Source organism: Triturus cristatus, chromosome 8, assembly GCF_964204655.1.
Source record: "Triturus cristatus chromosome 8, aTriCri1.1, whole genome shotgun sequence".
Classification (NCBI taxonomy): Eukaryota; Metazoa; Chordata; class Amphibia; order Caudata; family Salamandridae; genus Triturus; species Triturus cristatus.
The window spans coordinates 143,901,829-143,919,052 of NC_140591.1; positions in this window are offsets into that span (position 1 = coordinate 143,901,829).

Sequence of the window (17,224 nt, forward strand, 5' to 3'; positions counted from 1 at the left end):
CCACTGGTGTTCCTAATTCTTCTCCATACAACTTTATGCAGCCAAATATTCCACCTGTTGCAGTGGCAGTCATGGTTTTAATGATGTTATTTAATACATATATAAATAGCACATTAACATAGAGACATTTCTGATAAATGGAGTAAAACATTGAGTTTTTGTTTAAAACATATAAAATTGAATAACTTCAATTCAAAATAAATGAAAAAAAGGAGAAATAGTAGGATTATAAACCTCAGCGATAAAAACACACTAAATGGGAAAAACAAACAGAAAACCTTTTTGAAGCTTTTCTAAAAGTCAAGAGATCTTGCATGGTCCACAATTCAATATGAAGAGAGTGCCACAGTCACGCAGCTAATGCTAAAAAGGCTTGAAAAAACAAGCCTGTCTTCGGAGACAAACAAGACAACGATTTCAACTCCCCCAGCCTGCAAGTGTAACCCCACAGACGCTAGCGGCTCACATGGGGGATACTGAAGAGCCCGCAAAACCAGCGGCAAATCCCAATATCGACCTGGGGGACTGTACGGAGATTAGAAATCCCCTTAAAGATCCTGGAAACCAGACCCTGATTGATCACCAGATTCCCTCAGGGGGCCCGAAAAAGCCTTGGTCGTTACCCAGAGTGGCAGGGTCCCAGAGGAACCCATCCTGGAGAAATTCCAGCCCCTGCGGCAGGGAAACAGACAGAGGACACAACTGCTGGGGAGAACACTAAGCCTAAAATGTCTCCCTGTGCCTAACATAAGATCTGGTATACAACGGGTCTGCACGCCTGCATAGAAGAGGAAACAGAAGCTGACATACCCTGTAACATTAAGCCCCCCTGCTCAACCACCAAGCCGTCAACTTTAGCCTTGCCAGGGAAAACACCTGAAAACATGAAAATCTCAGGGGAGACACCCACCTTCATCTCCATAAACAGATGAAAACCTCAGAGAGGGGGGGCCATACTGGAGCCACCAGAACAACCTGAGCCTTCACCAGAAACCTCTGGATCAAAGGTAACGAAGGGAAAGCAAACATCAGGCACAGCACACCAGCCACACACACGTCAGGACATCTACCCCAGAAGCAGAGTCCTTGTCCAGTGATAAAAGAACCGGGGAGGAAGGGCATTGCCAGGGCTCACAGACAGGTCCACCCTTTGCCGACCCCACAGCTGATACACTTTGGCAAATATCAGTGGAGAAAGACAAAAGTCCTGAGAGGAGTTGGCCTGACGGCTAGGGCGGTCATCTTCGAATCTGGGGAACTGGGTTTGAGTCTCGGCACCGATGCTGAACATCCTGTGATTCTGGGAAAATCACTTAATCTCCCGTGCCTAACAAAAAAAGAAATGAATGTGTCCTCATGTAATGCAACTGGTGCTATGTAAAGAGCTCTGATACCCGATACCTTAGGGTCAAGTTTGCGCTTTATAAAACTCCGTAAAAAAAAAAATATGAATCTCCCTGCTCAGGCGATCAGCCTTACAATGAATAAAGACAGCCCTCAACAAACCCCTATTAGACTGAGCTGAGAGGAACAGATGATCCAAAATTGTAAACAATGACAGGGCCCTTGTCCCTCCCTGACGATTGACATAGGATTTGTCTGTCGTGTTGTCCGTCTGGACAACAACAGCCCTGTCCTTCAGAAGAGGAGAAAAATGAAAGAGAGCCAGACAAATCACCTCCAACTCCCTCCGGTTGGAAGAGTTGGAACTCTGGCCCGCCTGCCACAGTCCCTAGACCGTCACAGTCCCCAAAGTCTCTCTCACTGGCATCCATTGTGATGATGATCGGTTCCGGATCCCACAAGTAGACCCCTTTCAGGATGTTAAGTGGGTCAAGTCACCACCTCAGCTCCTCCTGGAGCACCTGTGTCACAGGAAGAAGACATGCCAAATCCGGCACATTGGACACTCATTTCTCCAGAATCCGCCTCATCAAAATATTGAGGTGGCACCCACCAAGCTCAGGGCACCTAACACAGTGTGGCAGCCAGATTGCCTTGAACCCTCATTCCAAGGGAAAACAGCTGAAAGGGTGCAGACAGCAGGGCCAGTAGATGAGTATGAATCTTCTGAACCCTTGAGTCTGGCAAGGTGACAATGCCCAGATCTGTCCGGAACCAGGCTCCATTTAAGATGCGATCCTGACAGGGAGCCACCTGGGACTTTCAGGCATACACCAATAAGCCATGTGATGACAGAAGATTCAGAACCCTCTGTACATGTAAACAAGTCAAGTGAAGAGAAGTCATTGAGATGCGGAAAGACGGCAATCCCTTGGAGATGAAGAATCACCATCAGAGTCGCCAAAAGTTTGGTAGACATATGGGGCGCAGACTTCAGAGCAAACGGCAAGGCCTGGAATTGGTAATGCGCTGCCCCCACCGCAAGCCACCGAAAATTCTGATGACCTGGATGCAAGGGTGCGTAAAGTTACATATCCTGCAGATCCACGGTAGCCAAGTAATCCCCTGGAGACACCAGTGGAATGATCTGCTGGAGAGACAACATCTTGTACAGAATGGATGCCACCCACCGATTGAGGTGCTTCAAATCCAAGACTGACCAAAACTCTCCCGATACCTTCTGCACAAGGAACAGGATCGAGTACACCCCCTGACCAACCTAATCCACTGGAACCAGCTACCACTAAGGATCGGATCCCTTCCCACAGTGCTAACCTCTTTGGGGAGTCCTTGGGACAGGAGTAGGGATACACTTCGTACCTGGAGGAAGTGAGACAAAGTCTATAAGATAGCCTTTCCGAGCTATATTCCTCACCTACTTGTCAGTGATGGACAACATCCAGGCAGGAAGGAACAAAGCTATCCAAGCACCTACCGGAAGACACTCCTTAAGAGGCCCATAGTTAGGAGCGCTGACTGGAGGGCCCTGCCTTGAAGGTGACATCCTGCTGGTTAGCTCTCCTGGGCTCGAATCTCTTCCGGTGAAAGTCATAAGAACGGCTGTCCTTGTGAGAGAAATCCCTGCTGTCTCTGACATCCATGAGATCCAAGATTTAGTTAACTAGCTAGAAAAAGACCTGTAGGACCCAATGTGCTTCTTGTCCTTAAATGATTCCCATATCAGACCATCCAACAAATCCCTGAACAGTTTGCCAACCTCAGAGGGAAGTTAAAGAATTTAAGCCTTCTCCGTCTCCCAACTACAGATAATTCCAGGCAGTGAAAGTAGAAGAGGAAGCCACTGAAACAGCCTTCATCACATCAGCCGACACATCTACCAGGAACTTAGGGCCCGATTCACAGAACTAACTTAAGACAAAATCCTAAACTTACTACCATTTTGGTATTCACAGAAGGCACATACTCATTTTGCTATTCACAGAAGGCACTTACTCATTTTGGTATTCACAGAAGTTAGGGGTCCTAACTTTAGGACTCATAAATGCCTTCTGTGAGTACCGAAAGTCTTAAAATTAGGATTTTTCTTAGTTTAGTAGTAGCAAAGTTAGGACTCCTAACTTTAGGACTCCTAAATTCCTTCTGTGAATACCGAAAGTCTTAAAATAAGGATTTTTCTCAATTTAGTAGTAGTAAAGTTAGGACTCCTAACTTTAGGACTCCTAAATGCCTTCTGTGAATACCGAAAGTCTTCAAATTAGGATTTTTCTCAGTTTAGTAATAGTAAAGTTAAGGGTCCTAACTTTAGGACTCCTAAACCGAGAAAAATCCTAATTTGAAGACTTTCGGTATTCACAGAAGGCATTTAGGAGTCCTAAAGTTAGGACTCCTAACTTCTGTGAATACCGAAGTGAGTAAGTGTCCTCTGTGAATACCAAAATGAGTAAGTGCCTTCTGTGAATACGAAAATGGTAGTAATTTTAGGATTTTGTCTTAAGTTAGTTCTGTGAATTGGGCCCTCCGCCTGTTGCTCCATAGTAACCAGAACATCAGTCACATTGGTGCCCTACTTCATGGCCTCTGACAAGACCTCAAAGGCCTTCAACAACAACTGAGTTGTCAACGCCCCATATGATGCTGCCCTGAGCACCAGGTTGAAGGCTGAGAAAGACTTCTAAAGACCACCATCCACCTTGCTGTCAACATGATCTGATGGCAAACAGTCATCTGGATTCAGAAACGAATGCCCAATGAGAGGAGCCAGGATGGAATCCACCTTGACAGAATGAGGCAACAGTTTATATCCATCTTCCAATACGTAGGATTTATGGAGGAAACTAGGAACCGGCCAATGTTCAGGCTCCTCCTAGGACCTGAAAATCTACTCTTGTTTTTCACATGCAAAGCCAGAGCCACAGGCTTAGCAAATTGCAGGAATAGATCTTCATCAGCCCCCTCCTCCAGAGGTGATATCATGCCCAGATTGTCTCTAATATTGGCAAGAATGTCTAACATCTCATCCCGGGAGATGAACTTCCTACCAGGCACCACATGTCTTGCAGGACCAGCCATATTATAGTCAGTAGAGTCACTATCCATCATCAAGCAAGACCGAATGATGCTTAGCCCCACATTTGGCAGACAAGGCTATGGTGACAACAGCATCAAACATAGCCTGAATCTCCAAGGCCATCAGGGATATCGAAGTGTCAGGGATATTGAAGCCCTAGCTGGAACAACACCAGTTCCCCTATCTGGCACATTCCGATGGAAACCACTGTCCACTGAATCTGGGGAACGAGACCTCCTTTTCTTCGCCTCTCTTTATGCACCAAAGTAACAGAAACCTATACATCCTAGAAATAAATAGGACCCAAAAGGTCACCATTGGGGGGAAAAAATCTCCAAAAGCGCTTTCCCAGTAAAAATCTAATACGTGCGGCCTGGCCAATCACAAGTCCGCGATAACCTGGAGCCCATCAATAGCAAACCATGTAAGCAGAAATAAGGATCAAAACGAAACTGCTGCAAAACTTAAGTCAGAGCAGCAGAGCCTGAGAGTCATCCTTGGATAATGCCACTGCCCCTAACACCAGAGGAGGGCCTAGCAGAAAGTTAGCTTTTCGAGGCGACACCATCTCCCGAGCTACCAGCATAAGCTCCCTAGCTGCCTCGGGCCTGGCTGCATGAAATGGGTGCCAAAAGGAGCTCTGACCTGCCAAACCACAGGCAGACCTTCCCCCCATCCCCCACTCACCTGAAATGCCAGCTCCTGCTACATGCCTCATATGGATGAAGTGGGACGCGCCATTATGGCCGGTTACTTACAGGTAATATTCATTACTCCGAGTCGTAGCCCTTCCCGTCCCAGTCCTAACCACATGAGCAGATACCAAAGCAGTAGCAAAAACAGACTTTATTAAAGTACAGTAAAAGTCACACCACCGGAGCAGAATGCAACACAGCGTCCCCAAACCCAGCAGCATCAGTCCCACCCACCACCAAACGATAATGGGACATAAAGTTGTGAGGAGAACTCCAGGTAGCAGCCCTGCAGATCTCGGCCATGGAAGCCTCTTAAAAACAAGCCCAGGAAGCAACCATCCTCCGAGTCGACCTCCCCTGAACCGACCCAGGAGATAACACACCACAAGCCTCATACGCAGCCCCAACAGCCCACCGCAGCCAACGACTGAGGGTAGTGACAGAAGGCTTCAGACCTTGATCAGCAAGCCCAAAGGTCACAAAAAGGGAATCCACCTTACAAAAAGACTTAGTACGCAGCAAGTACACCTCCAGAGCCCGCCGAACGTCCAAACAGTACAGCAATGAAACGAGGAAGGGACTTTGGGAACAAAGGAAGGATCAGGCCGCAGAACAACCCGATCAGGAAAAAACGCATAAAGGGCACAGAACAAAGGAAGGAGCCTAACTCCCCAATCCGCCGAGCCAAGGTATTAGCGACAAGGAAAACCACCTTGATCGTTAAAAACCGTAAAGAAACCTCATGTAGAGGTTCAAAGGGAGCCCCCTGCAAAGCCCTCAAGACCAGAGGTAGATCCCAACTAGGTGCAAAGGACTTAATGATAGGCTTCTGGAGGAAACAACTCATCAACAACTGGGATGCCAGGGGAACCACAGGCTCACAGTCGGAACCCCTAAAGGCCCGAATAGCCACCCACTGAGCCCTCAGGGAGGACACAGCCAGACCCAAGTTGAACCCATCCTTCAAAAAATCAAGACACGCACCGGATCCACCTCCAACGCAGACCACCTATGCACCGTGCACCAAGACAGAAAAGACCCCCAATGTCTGGCATTGGACCTGAGCGTCGAAGGGCGCCTGGACCGCTGAATAAACTCAGCCACAGAAGGAGAACTCCCCAAAGCCTCTCAACAGCCAACCCGCCAGTCTCAGGCAGATCAGACACCCCGGAGACAGAGGGTGAAACAACCAGGGACCAGCGGCAAACTCCAGCAAGGCCCCACTGCCAACCTCAATAACAGAGGGAACCAAGACCTCCTGGACAAAACCAGAGTCACCATGACCACTGAGGCGTTATCCAGCTAGATTTTCAGAAGGACTTGCAGAAGGAAAAGCATACATCAGGCCCCCCTCCCACCGGAAGTACAGGGCATCCACCCTCCAAACCGCGTCTGACCGAACCAGAGAACAAAACCTCTCCATTAAGGCTTTCCCCAGTGCCACAAATAGGTCCACCCCCGGGACCCCAAACTGGGCCATCAGGCACCCAAACACCTCCTGCGTCAGGCACATGTCGGACAGGGAGGGAAACCCTGCTCAGGCGATCCACCTCCGAGTTCAAAACCCCCGGCAGATGTAAAGCCCTCAGAGATAACAAGTGCGACTCTGCCCACTGGCAGATCTACTGAGCCAACAAGTTGAGGGAAGGCACTCTCACACTCCCCTGGCAGTTGACATAACACACCAACACCGTGTTGTACGACCGCACCATTACATGCCTCTGGAGGATCCAAGGCACAAAATTAGCTAAAGCCAACTGAACCGCCTTCAGCTCTCTCCAAATCGAAGACATTCCTGCCTCCAGCACAGACCAAAGCCTCTGTACCGACTCCTGAGCCAACACTGCCCCTCAACTTAGTCCACTGGCATCGGTCGTCAGGACCAACCTCTCCTGGGACACAAAGGGCGAGTCCTGCAAGAGGTTCTGATCCACCAGCCACCAGGACAATTCCTTGGTGATGGCCACACCCCCCGGAATCTGCTCGTAATCCAGAGAGGCCAGATCCCAATGCCCCAGAACATGATTCACCAGGGGGTACAAGTGCAAACGGGCCCTAGGAACAATCATCACAGTGGCCGAAATCAGCCCTTGAACACACAACCACTGGCGAGCCGTGGAAGACTGAGCCCCCAACACCTTCCTCAGTTTGTGCATCAGAGTCAGTTTGCGGCGATCCAACAGGAAGAGCTTCCCCAACCTGGTCTTGAAAACCCCCCAATGAACAGCAGTTCCTGAGTGGGGCAAAGATGGAGTTTCTCCAAATTCAGAATCCTCCCGAACTGTTGAAGGAGCCTGCAAACCTCTTGGGTATGGGCCTGAGCCTGAAGGAAAGAAGAGGAAGAAATCAACCAATCGTCCAACAAAGGGAACACCTGGATCCCCTGAGAATGCAAAAAACCCACCAAGGGTGCCAACACTTTAGTAAATGCCCTAGGAGAGGCAGACAGGCCAAATGGCAATACCTGGAACTGGTAATGATCCACCCCTACACAGAAACGCAGGAACCTCTGCGAAACCGCGTGCACCGGCACATAAAAGTAGGCGTCCCGTAGATCCAGAGAAGCCAGGAAATCCCCCACCAACAGGAAGGGAAGAATCAACTGCAGTGTCATCATTTTGAAGGACCGATGAGGGATACACAAGTTTACAGCCTTTAGATCCAGGACAGGACGGTAGTCCCCATTTGGCAATTGGATCAGAAACAGGATCAAGTAAACCCCCCGACCCTGCTGACTTACAGACACCCTCACCACAGCCCCTTTTGAAACCAAGTCCCGAAAACCATCCAACAGAGCATGACATTTTGTCCGAGATCTGGGAATAGGGGTAGTTTTGAACACATCCACTGGAGGAGTTTTCCAAATTCGATCCTGTAGCCCAGCCGGACCACCTGCAACTCTTCCCAAAATGGAAAAAAAGACGTGAGGTGACCCCCAACCGGTGCCCCCAATAAACTCTTCACATAGTCATGACTTGGAGGGACCTGCAGAAGAGGAAGCACCCAGTTGACCCCGGGACTTGTGGAAGGAAGGGACACCCCGGCCACATAAGGGCTGGGCTGCCATCTTAGATTGAAACGCCTGCCCAAAAGCCTGCTTATACCCGGCAAACTTCCCATTTTGAGAAGAGCGGACTGGAGCCAACAATTTCTTGTCCTCAGCTGTTTTCTTAATTAAAGCCTCCAACGGCTCCCCAAACAGCTTAGAGCCCATCACGGCAGCCTTCTGAGCATTATCTGCCTTCCAAGACTTAAGCCACAACTGCCTTCAAGCAGCAACAGAGGTCCCAGCTGCCGCCGCCGCAGAGCTAAGGGAATCAAAGGACAAATCTGCCATGAGACGCAACTGCTGTTCCAACATGGACAAAGCTTCTGAGGGATCCTCATCCTGCAAGAGCTGTTCAGAAATACCCAGACAGTCCTCTAAAAGAGACTGAACCAGATAGCTGGTGTAAGCAGCAAAGGACCGCTTCAAAGCCCCTTCAACCCGCTTGTTCCCAGGATCTGAAGGAACCGCATCCTCAGATACCACCAGGCTCTGTGACACCATACAAGCCAGCAGGGAATCCACCTTCACCACGGCCGGGAATTCCTCAGCGAACCCCTGCAAAGGATACCTTTTTGCCAGAAACCGGGGAAAGGCATGTTTGTCAACATCCTTCCACTCCCCCTCCAGCACATTCCTCACCGACTTATGAATAGGGAGGCTTTCAGGCTCCTTCTTTAGGTAAGTGACGAAAAAGTCTTCTGACTCACCACCTTCTACGGGACCAGGGAACCCCAAACTGTCCCGAACATGTTGCAGAACACAGCTGTAGTACTGGGTTTTTCAGAACCCAGCGGTGCCAGGGAACACACCCTAAGACTTCGAGTCCTTCCTGTTTCAGACTACAGAAACCCAGAGTCTTCTTGGTGAAGTCAAAGATCGTATTTATTGGCTGCAACCAGTAACAGGTATCCTAGAAGTACAACACGGTGTATATTCTCAGGAGACTGCTCAACCTTACAAAGCCAGCCTTCTCTTTTTATACAAAATATTATGCTTTAGGCAAACATTCCTTATTTTACAGTTGACCATTCACATATTTTCACTACAAAGAAAAAGCAGAGTCATGATGACACGCCCATATTTCAGTTTGTTCAGCCCTCAATCAATTACCCGGCAAGGCTCAGTACTTTCATCAGATATCGACGGACCCCCAATAAAAACGGGCACCTCCTCCTCGTAAAGCAAGTCATAGAAGGAAGAAACAGGGACAGGTGTGTGTAAGATTAGGCATGGTTTGTGTGTGATGAAAGGTTTTATGATATGTTGTGCCTTGATACCAATCTAATTCGGCCACTGGGAAAGGAACTGGCCGAACCGGTTTGGCTTCAGGCAGTGGAGTCAGCTTGCCCAGGTCACAGAGGAGTCAGCAAAGGTGTATGTGTCCTTCAGACTCGTTTCTGGCCTTAGTCATTGGCCTATGTGAGGGCAATTACAAAATGGCTGCCGTTCAAATGGAACTCTAGGGTTCAGGACGGAAACTCTGATTTCAGGGTGATTTCGTCACCCGAATATGGCGAAAATGCTTGTGCATAGTATTCTAATCATTCTCGGTCTGCTGATACCAAAATCGTCATGATACGACGATGTTTTAACACGGGTCCAGAATTTTCAGTACCACAGACCCTCCTTTTGCCCTTACATAGGCAATAACCTATACTCACGCCAATCTGAGTCCAGGTCTATATTCATAAAGTCGTTGAGATGTTGCTGTAGCATCATCCTATTACTTAGCTCGTCTCTTGATACAGGTTTCCTTACACACGATGTAGCACAGAGGCCACATATTGCAGGAGCACACTGTACACACAGACAGGACAGGAAAAGAATGGCTAAGATCATCCCAATGACTATGAGGATCTTTCATCCCCAGGCGGATATCAGTTCCCAGAACCACCCCATCAATGACCAATCTCCTTTATCCACGTGAATAAATTCGGAAATCTTATGCAGTTTGGAAATGGCCTGGTAAACTGTCGGAGCGTTATCAGGAATGAAAACACAGCAACTTGATTGGATCACTTTACATACCCCACCTCGGTCTGCAAGTATGACGTCTAATGCGACCCTGTTCTGAAGAGTCATAAGGCGATCCGACTGGAGCTCAGCAGTCAAATTTCTAAGGGCACCGGCAGTTTCATCTACCGTGGATTCAACCACCCTTGTCAATTGCCTTATGTTCCTGCTGTTAACCATAGGCCCCCAAAATGGCAGAAAACCCTTTACGAAATCTCCAAGTTCTTGTCCTGTAGTGTCTTCTTTGCTGATGACACCTCTAACTATCCTTGTCTTATGGTAATCTGCCACGGCCGTGTAGGTGGGAGGCAACAGGAACGAAAAAAAACATGTGCCTGAGAAGTCAGGGGGCAACCATGTATAGGCTCTATTATGGCAGATGAAATAGGTACCCTTAGCTGCTAAGAACGAAGGGGAAGTCTGAGACGCAAAAACATATGTTTCAGTGCAGATACTTTTCCCTAACTGAGCTCTGGGATTCTTGCCATTACCTTGCAGACATAGGTGACCCTGATGGGGTACAATCCAGATCGGGGAGGATCTCTTTGCTCGCTGGTTCTCACTCAGAGTAACTCCATATCCTGTTATGTTCCATCCAATATATGCTAGTGTCTCATCTCTCGGGATAGTCTCATAGGAAATATCTTCCCTAATCATATCTACTATACCCTTAACTAGAGCACTATTCTTAGGATTATCTTTCACAGAACGTAGGGGGTTGGCTTCATGAGCGTATATGAATATCGTTCTATATGCCCACACAGAACCATTATGGCTGAAAGGCAGGACCAGATAAGGGATACCTTTATCAATAGTATGAGGCATAAGACCACACACCCAACAGTTAGTTGTGTTCACTACTAATTGGTGTTGGTGTAGAAGCTGAACGAATGAATTATTGACAAATTCTAATCTTCTAGCGGACTCGTGTTCAGGCAGAGGGTGAAAAGAATTCGAGAAAACAGTAGAAGGAGGTATGGGCTGTGTAGTGGGTGCAAATGTCACTTGAAAAGAGAATAAAACATATCCTATTAAAAACGTCATTACACTAAGCAACATGAAAATACATAATATCAAAAATCGTTTCTTTGTCATCATTATACACATTCTGGCTTTAAAGTCCATCTGTTTGGCAGGTCTCTCATTCTCGAAAAACTCCATCCTCTCTAATTGCTGCTCGTGATGGTAGGGTGTTCTATGCTAAGGAATGTGTCTGTCAATCCAGGGCAACTCCCTTAGACCGACCAGAACTGTCGACCTAACGTCTTCAGCTGCACTCCAAAGACTTGGGCAACCACGACCCTACAGCTGAACCCGGATGGCGGTTCGAAAAACAAAAATAAGAACGTTTTTCAGATGAGAGAGCAACACTTTCAAAAATAGCAAAGAAAAAGAATTTTTTTATTTGTCCATAGTTCTCGGCCTCAAATTATAACGGCTTTTTCCAGGTACTGTCTGGTTCTGGAACAAGAGTTCAGGCTCTGTAGTGTTCAATCGAATTGACGGTGGCACAGCTTCTTGCAAAATATTGTCACTTTCCTGTTCAGGAATTGTTCCTTTTACACGTGCATCGCTAAAAGGCAGAAAACGAGGCACGGTCTCAGTCTCAGAGTCAGCGATCCCCTCCTGGACCCACCGGTCGTACGGTAGAGGCAAAGGGACCCTCTTGCAGTGTACGCCGTGGATCCAGTTCTTTTTCCCTTCCACTCAAACAGCTGATCTTGTTGAGAGAAGGACGAGGTGGGGGCCGGTTAAACGGGGCTGGTCATTCTTTGTCCACTGGAAGTTCTTGACCAGCACCCATGATCCAGGATCGATAAGATGTCCTGGAGCTTCAGAGACCTGAGGCAGAGTATCGTGAACCTGTTGGTGTAAAACACGCAATTTAGCCGTCAATTCATACAAATAATCAAGCAGTACAGGGTGTTCGATCTCACTGAATTTTGTCGGCCTTGGCACTCCCCATATGTTGGCCGGGCGGCCGAACACAATTTCATAGGGACTAAGTCCCACTTGCGAATGCACAGTCATTCTTGTTGATAGGAGTGCTAAGGGCAGAGCGTCAGGCCATTTAAGACCAGAGCTCGCATGTATCTTTGCCAATTTCAATTTTAGCGTGCCATTATAGCACTCTACTAGTTCAGCTGATTGGGGGTGATTTGCAGCGTGGAATTTTTGCTGGATACCTAGCCCCTCACATACTTTTTTCATCACTTGACCCACAAATTCACTCCCATTATCACTGCAGACCATTCTCGGCATTCCAAACCTAGGGAAGAATTCTTTGGCAAGGACTTTAGCTGTGGATAAGGCAGTGTTGTCTTTTAAGGGATATGCTTCTACCCATCTTGAAAAGGCACAAACAACAACGAGTCCTTATGTTTTTCAGGTAGATTTCTCTCACGCCTGTCACTTGTGATCGTTTTCCATATCGCTCCTGGTCACATTTCATCCATGTTTATTCTCTTGCACTGTACCTGGCTCGTTTACACTTTACGCGTCTTGTGTCGCTTACTTGTTGGATTCTTCCATTGTTCTCTGTCACTCTACCCATCCGTTTCCTTCTCTCGCGGACCTCCCTTTCTTTACTTCTTGCTCACTGTCAGTGGTTTACCCTCCCCACGCCTTCTCAGTCCTTTTTCACCCGTGGGGTGCTCGTTCGCAAATACGCATGTTTATCAGTCACTGCACCGATGTTCTGTATGCCTGTGTTTCCTCTCTTATAGCCTTCCTACCTTTATACCGACTACCTGGAATTTTTTCGTTTCTGTTTCTTTCGCTTCAGTTTCTTTAATATTCTCAGTTTCGTTCATCCCTCTCCACATTTTGAATGGCAATATCACTGTTGTGACACACTGTGATCCAATTGATATTATGTTAGATAACCTTTACGTACTGTGTGGCTTTTTAGTCCTCTTTGCATTACCTTCATACATGTGGTACTATTGTTACCCCTTTATGACCCAAATGTTGCCTGACAACTATGATTTGGCCCCTCCACAATAGTTGCCGCGCGGTTTGTTCCGCATGTACCACTTCACGGACCGGCTGTACTCTCTCACTGTGCCATTCTTTTGTGTTCCTTGTTTCTTTTCTTTTTACAGAAGGACATCCACTTCATGTTCCTCCGCCTTTGACCGTTTTTGTTTGCTTTATCGTTTAATTATTATTTGTATGTTTATTTGTTCTCTTTGTGTCCTTCCCAGCCCTGAAGAGTCACGGGTTGTTTCCCGTTGACGAAACACGTGTCGGCTGGTTGTTCTCATGTTCTTTTTTTCATTTGATGATACGCACGATTAAATCTACAAAGACATTTCTGGTGTAGACATCCTTCGTACTTTCGACCTTACCCTTCGGTCCCACCACATTGTGTTTACTTTTAAACGTGTGCGCAGAACCTGTTTCCAACAACGAGTACGTATTTCAATTTGTTGCACCTTTCCATGTGGATGAAATCTAGCTGCAAAACTTCAAACGGATACGTTGGAGGCGCAAAATGACCAGCTGGAGTTGTGGTTCCCCTACCAGGATTGTATTTCAGACACACCATGCAATTCTTGACCACATTCTCTGCACATGTAGGAATTCCAGCATTTTGCCATACTGGAGCCAACAACTTACAAATCCCTTTCACACTGATATGGGCCATTCCATGAGCCATTGTCACTACTGCAAGCACATACGCATCGGGTAACAACCATCGCTGATGTTCTGACAAGTAAACCCAACAACCATTTTCATCCAATTTACCCGTACTTTCTCTCCACACACTCAACTCTTTCTCTGAAGCTTCAGCTTGAAGAGACTTCACACTCTCTATCGTATCTTCACACATTCCAACGTCACCAACCCATCTTGCAGGGCCTGCAACATACATTCGATTCATCACATCTTTTGCTGTTTCTTTTGCGATTTCGTCAGCAAATGCATTGCCACGACCAACATCATCAGTCACCTTCTTGTGTGCACTGCATTTCACAATCACAACTTGTAATGGCAAGGTCAGTGACTCAAGAAGCTCATTCACCAACTGACCATGCTGAATCTTAGCTCCATGCGAAGTCAGGAACCCACGTTCTTTCCACAATCGTCCAAAACTATGAGCCACACCAAACGCATACTGGCTGTCGGTATATATGGTCACTTTCATTCCTTTCGATAACACACACGCTCTCGTAAGTGCAATCAACTCTGCTGCTTGAGCTGAATTATGTGGTATACGTGCAGCTTCAACAATCGTATGCAAAGTCGTGACAGCATATGCTGCAGTCGTATCACCATTCAGAAGCTTGAAGCATGAACCATCCACCCATAAGGAACCATCACACTTTACAAGAGGAGTATCTTTAAGATCTACTCTCCCTTTCGTTTCTTCTTCAGTCCTAAGAAAACAATCATGCTGTTCAACATCATTTGTCTCTACTGAAATCGGCAATAACGTGGCTGGATTCAACGTATTGCACCTCTTTATGTGCACATGACTCGCTAACAGTGTCAACTCGTAACCTGACAATCGAGCACTAGTTAAGTGTTGTGTCTTGGTCCTGTTTAACAACGTGTCCACTGCATGTGGAACCATCACAATCAACATATTATTCATCACTAACCCAGCAGACTGTCGAATAGAAACAGCTGCTGCCGCTGTGGCTCTCAAGCAACTCGGCAATGCTTTAGCTACCAGATCCAAAGTCGACGAGAAATACGCGCATGGACGCTGCTTGTCTCCAAAAGACTGTGTCAGCACTGACAATGCACAACCCTCTTTCTCATGGACATACAGTGTAAAGGGCTTACTGTAGTCGGGGATACCCAACACAGGAGCAGAACACAATGCATTACGCAATTCGGAAAAACTTTTCTGACAATCTTCAGACCACGGAACGGGATTCGGTGTATCTTTACAGGTCAATGCTACCAAAGGTTTGGCCAACAAAGAAAAATTTGGTATCCATTGTCTGCAGTATGATGTAATGCCCAAGAAAGCACGTACTTCTCTCTGTGTCCTTGGCACACTCAATTTTGCAATTGCCTGAATTCTTTCTGGGGTCAGTTTCCTTCCCTCCTTCGATAAGAGATGACCTAAGTAGGTCACTTCTTGTCGAAAATATTGCAGTTTTGAAAGAGACACCTTGTGATGTAAATCAGACAAATGACGCAACAACGACAAGGTGGCTTTTTTACAAATCTCTGCAGTATCTGCAGAGATTAGCAAATCATCGACGTACTGAATAAGGGTTGCGCCATCAGGTAAAACAATTGCATCAAGCTGTGTTTTTAAAGCCTGACTATATATTGATGGACTTTCACAGTAGCCTTGAGGAGCGCGTTTGAAGCGGAAGCTTCGGCCTCCTAAACTGAAGCCAAAAATATCCCTGCTCTCCTCGGCAATCGGGATGCTGAAGAAAGCATTCTTCAAGTCAATCACCGAGAACCAGGTGGCGGAAGCTGGAATCATAGTCAATAGGGCAGTGATATCAGGAACAACTGGGAACTGTGGCACAACTATTTTATTGACCTCTCTAAGATCAATCACGAACCTGTAAACAGGTGGCTGAGAAGGGTCAGTACGTTTCAAAACAGGCAGAACAGGACTATTACAAACGTTGCCTCTTGTCTCTTCAATTACATCTTTTTCAATCAAATCATAAATGATCGCTAGCAACGCCTTTTCACCTTCACTAGAGATCTTGTATTGGGGAATGCGTGGCAATTTAACATTGGCTTTCAATGTCACAACATATGGCGGTATTTCCAAAAGACCCACATCATTAGGACCAGTAGCACAAAGAATATCAGGAAGAAACGACAATTCGGTCGGAAGCTTGTCCTTCGACAAATACATTGGAGAGATCACTTTCCTACCCAGTGTAAGTTGTACTCCCGAAGGAGAACAATATAATGCTGCATACAATCTTTTCAACAAATCCAATCCTAACAAGTTTTCACCACAACCTGTCGTCAGAATAAGGGGTGCTTCCAATTCACGTCTGCCGGCGGTTGGCTAGAAAGGAACGAAACCAGTTGAGCACCGTCCCCCCCAGACCGATGCCGTGTAGTCTAGTGAGGAGATCCTCATGGGGGACGGTGTCAAACGCCGCCGACAGGTCTAGCATAACTAACATCACCCTGCCTCCGGTATCCAGCACCTCCTTCACGATCTCAGAAACTTCCAGGAGCGCCGTCTCGGTGCTTAAGTTGGAGCGAAAGCCCGATTGGGATTCATGGACTCGTTTGACTCCAGGAAGTTAGAAAGCACGCTATGAAGAAACACGTTCATAGCGTGCTTTCTAACTTCCTGGAGTCAAACGAGTTACTCCATGAATCCCAATCGGGCTTTCGCTCCAACTTAAGCACCGAGACGGCGCTCCTGGAAGTTTCTGAGATCGTGAAGGAGGTGCTGGATACCGGAGGCAGGGTGATGTTAGTTATGCTAGACCTGTCGGCGGCGTTTGACACCGTCCCCCATGAGGATCTCCTCACTAGACTACACAACATCGGTCTGGGGGGGACGGTGCTCAACTGGTTTCGTTCCTTTCTAGCCAACCGCCGGCAGACGGTCTGGGTCCCACCTGGATCTGCCGAAATGCCGCCATTGGGAGTCGGAGTGCCTCAGGGCTCTGTATTGAGCCCCACTCTATTTAACATCCTTATGACCCCTCTGGCGACATTGGCAGAGTCCTATGGGGCCCGGATCGTCTCTTATGCTGACGACACCCAGCTTCTGTTCACCTGCCGTAAGAGCGAAGAGTTCGATGGAGAAAGGATCCGTGAGTGCCTTGGGGCTGTTTTTAATTGGTTCCAACTCAACAGCCTCAAGTGCAACTCGGATAAATCCGAAATACTATTCTTTGGATGCCCATCGGAACCAGATTGGCATGGGTGGTGGCCTGCTGACATGTTCCCTCCAACTCAGTCATCTAAGTGGGCTAAGAACCTGGGAGTAAAAATTGACAATGAGCTTTCGCTCAAATCCCAGGTTTCTACTCTTACGGGAACATGTTTCGGGATCCTCAGAATGTTGCGTAAGTTTTTTCC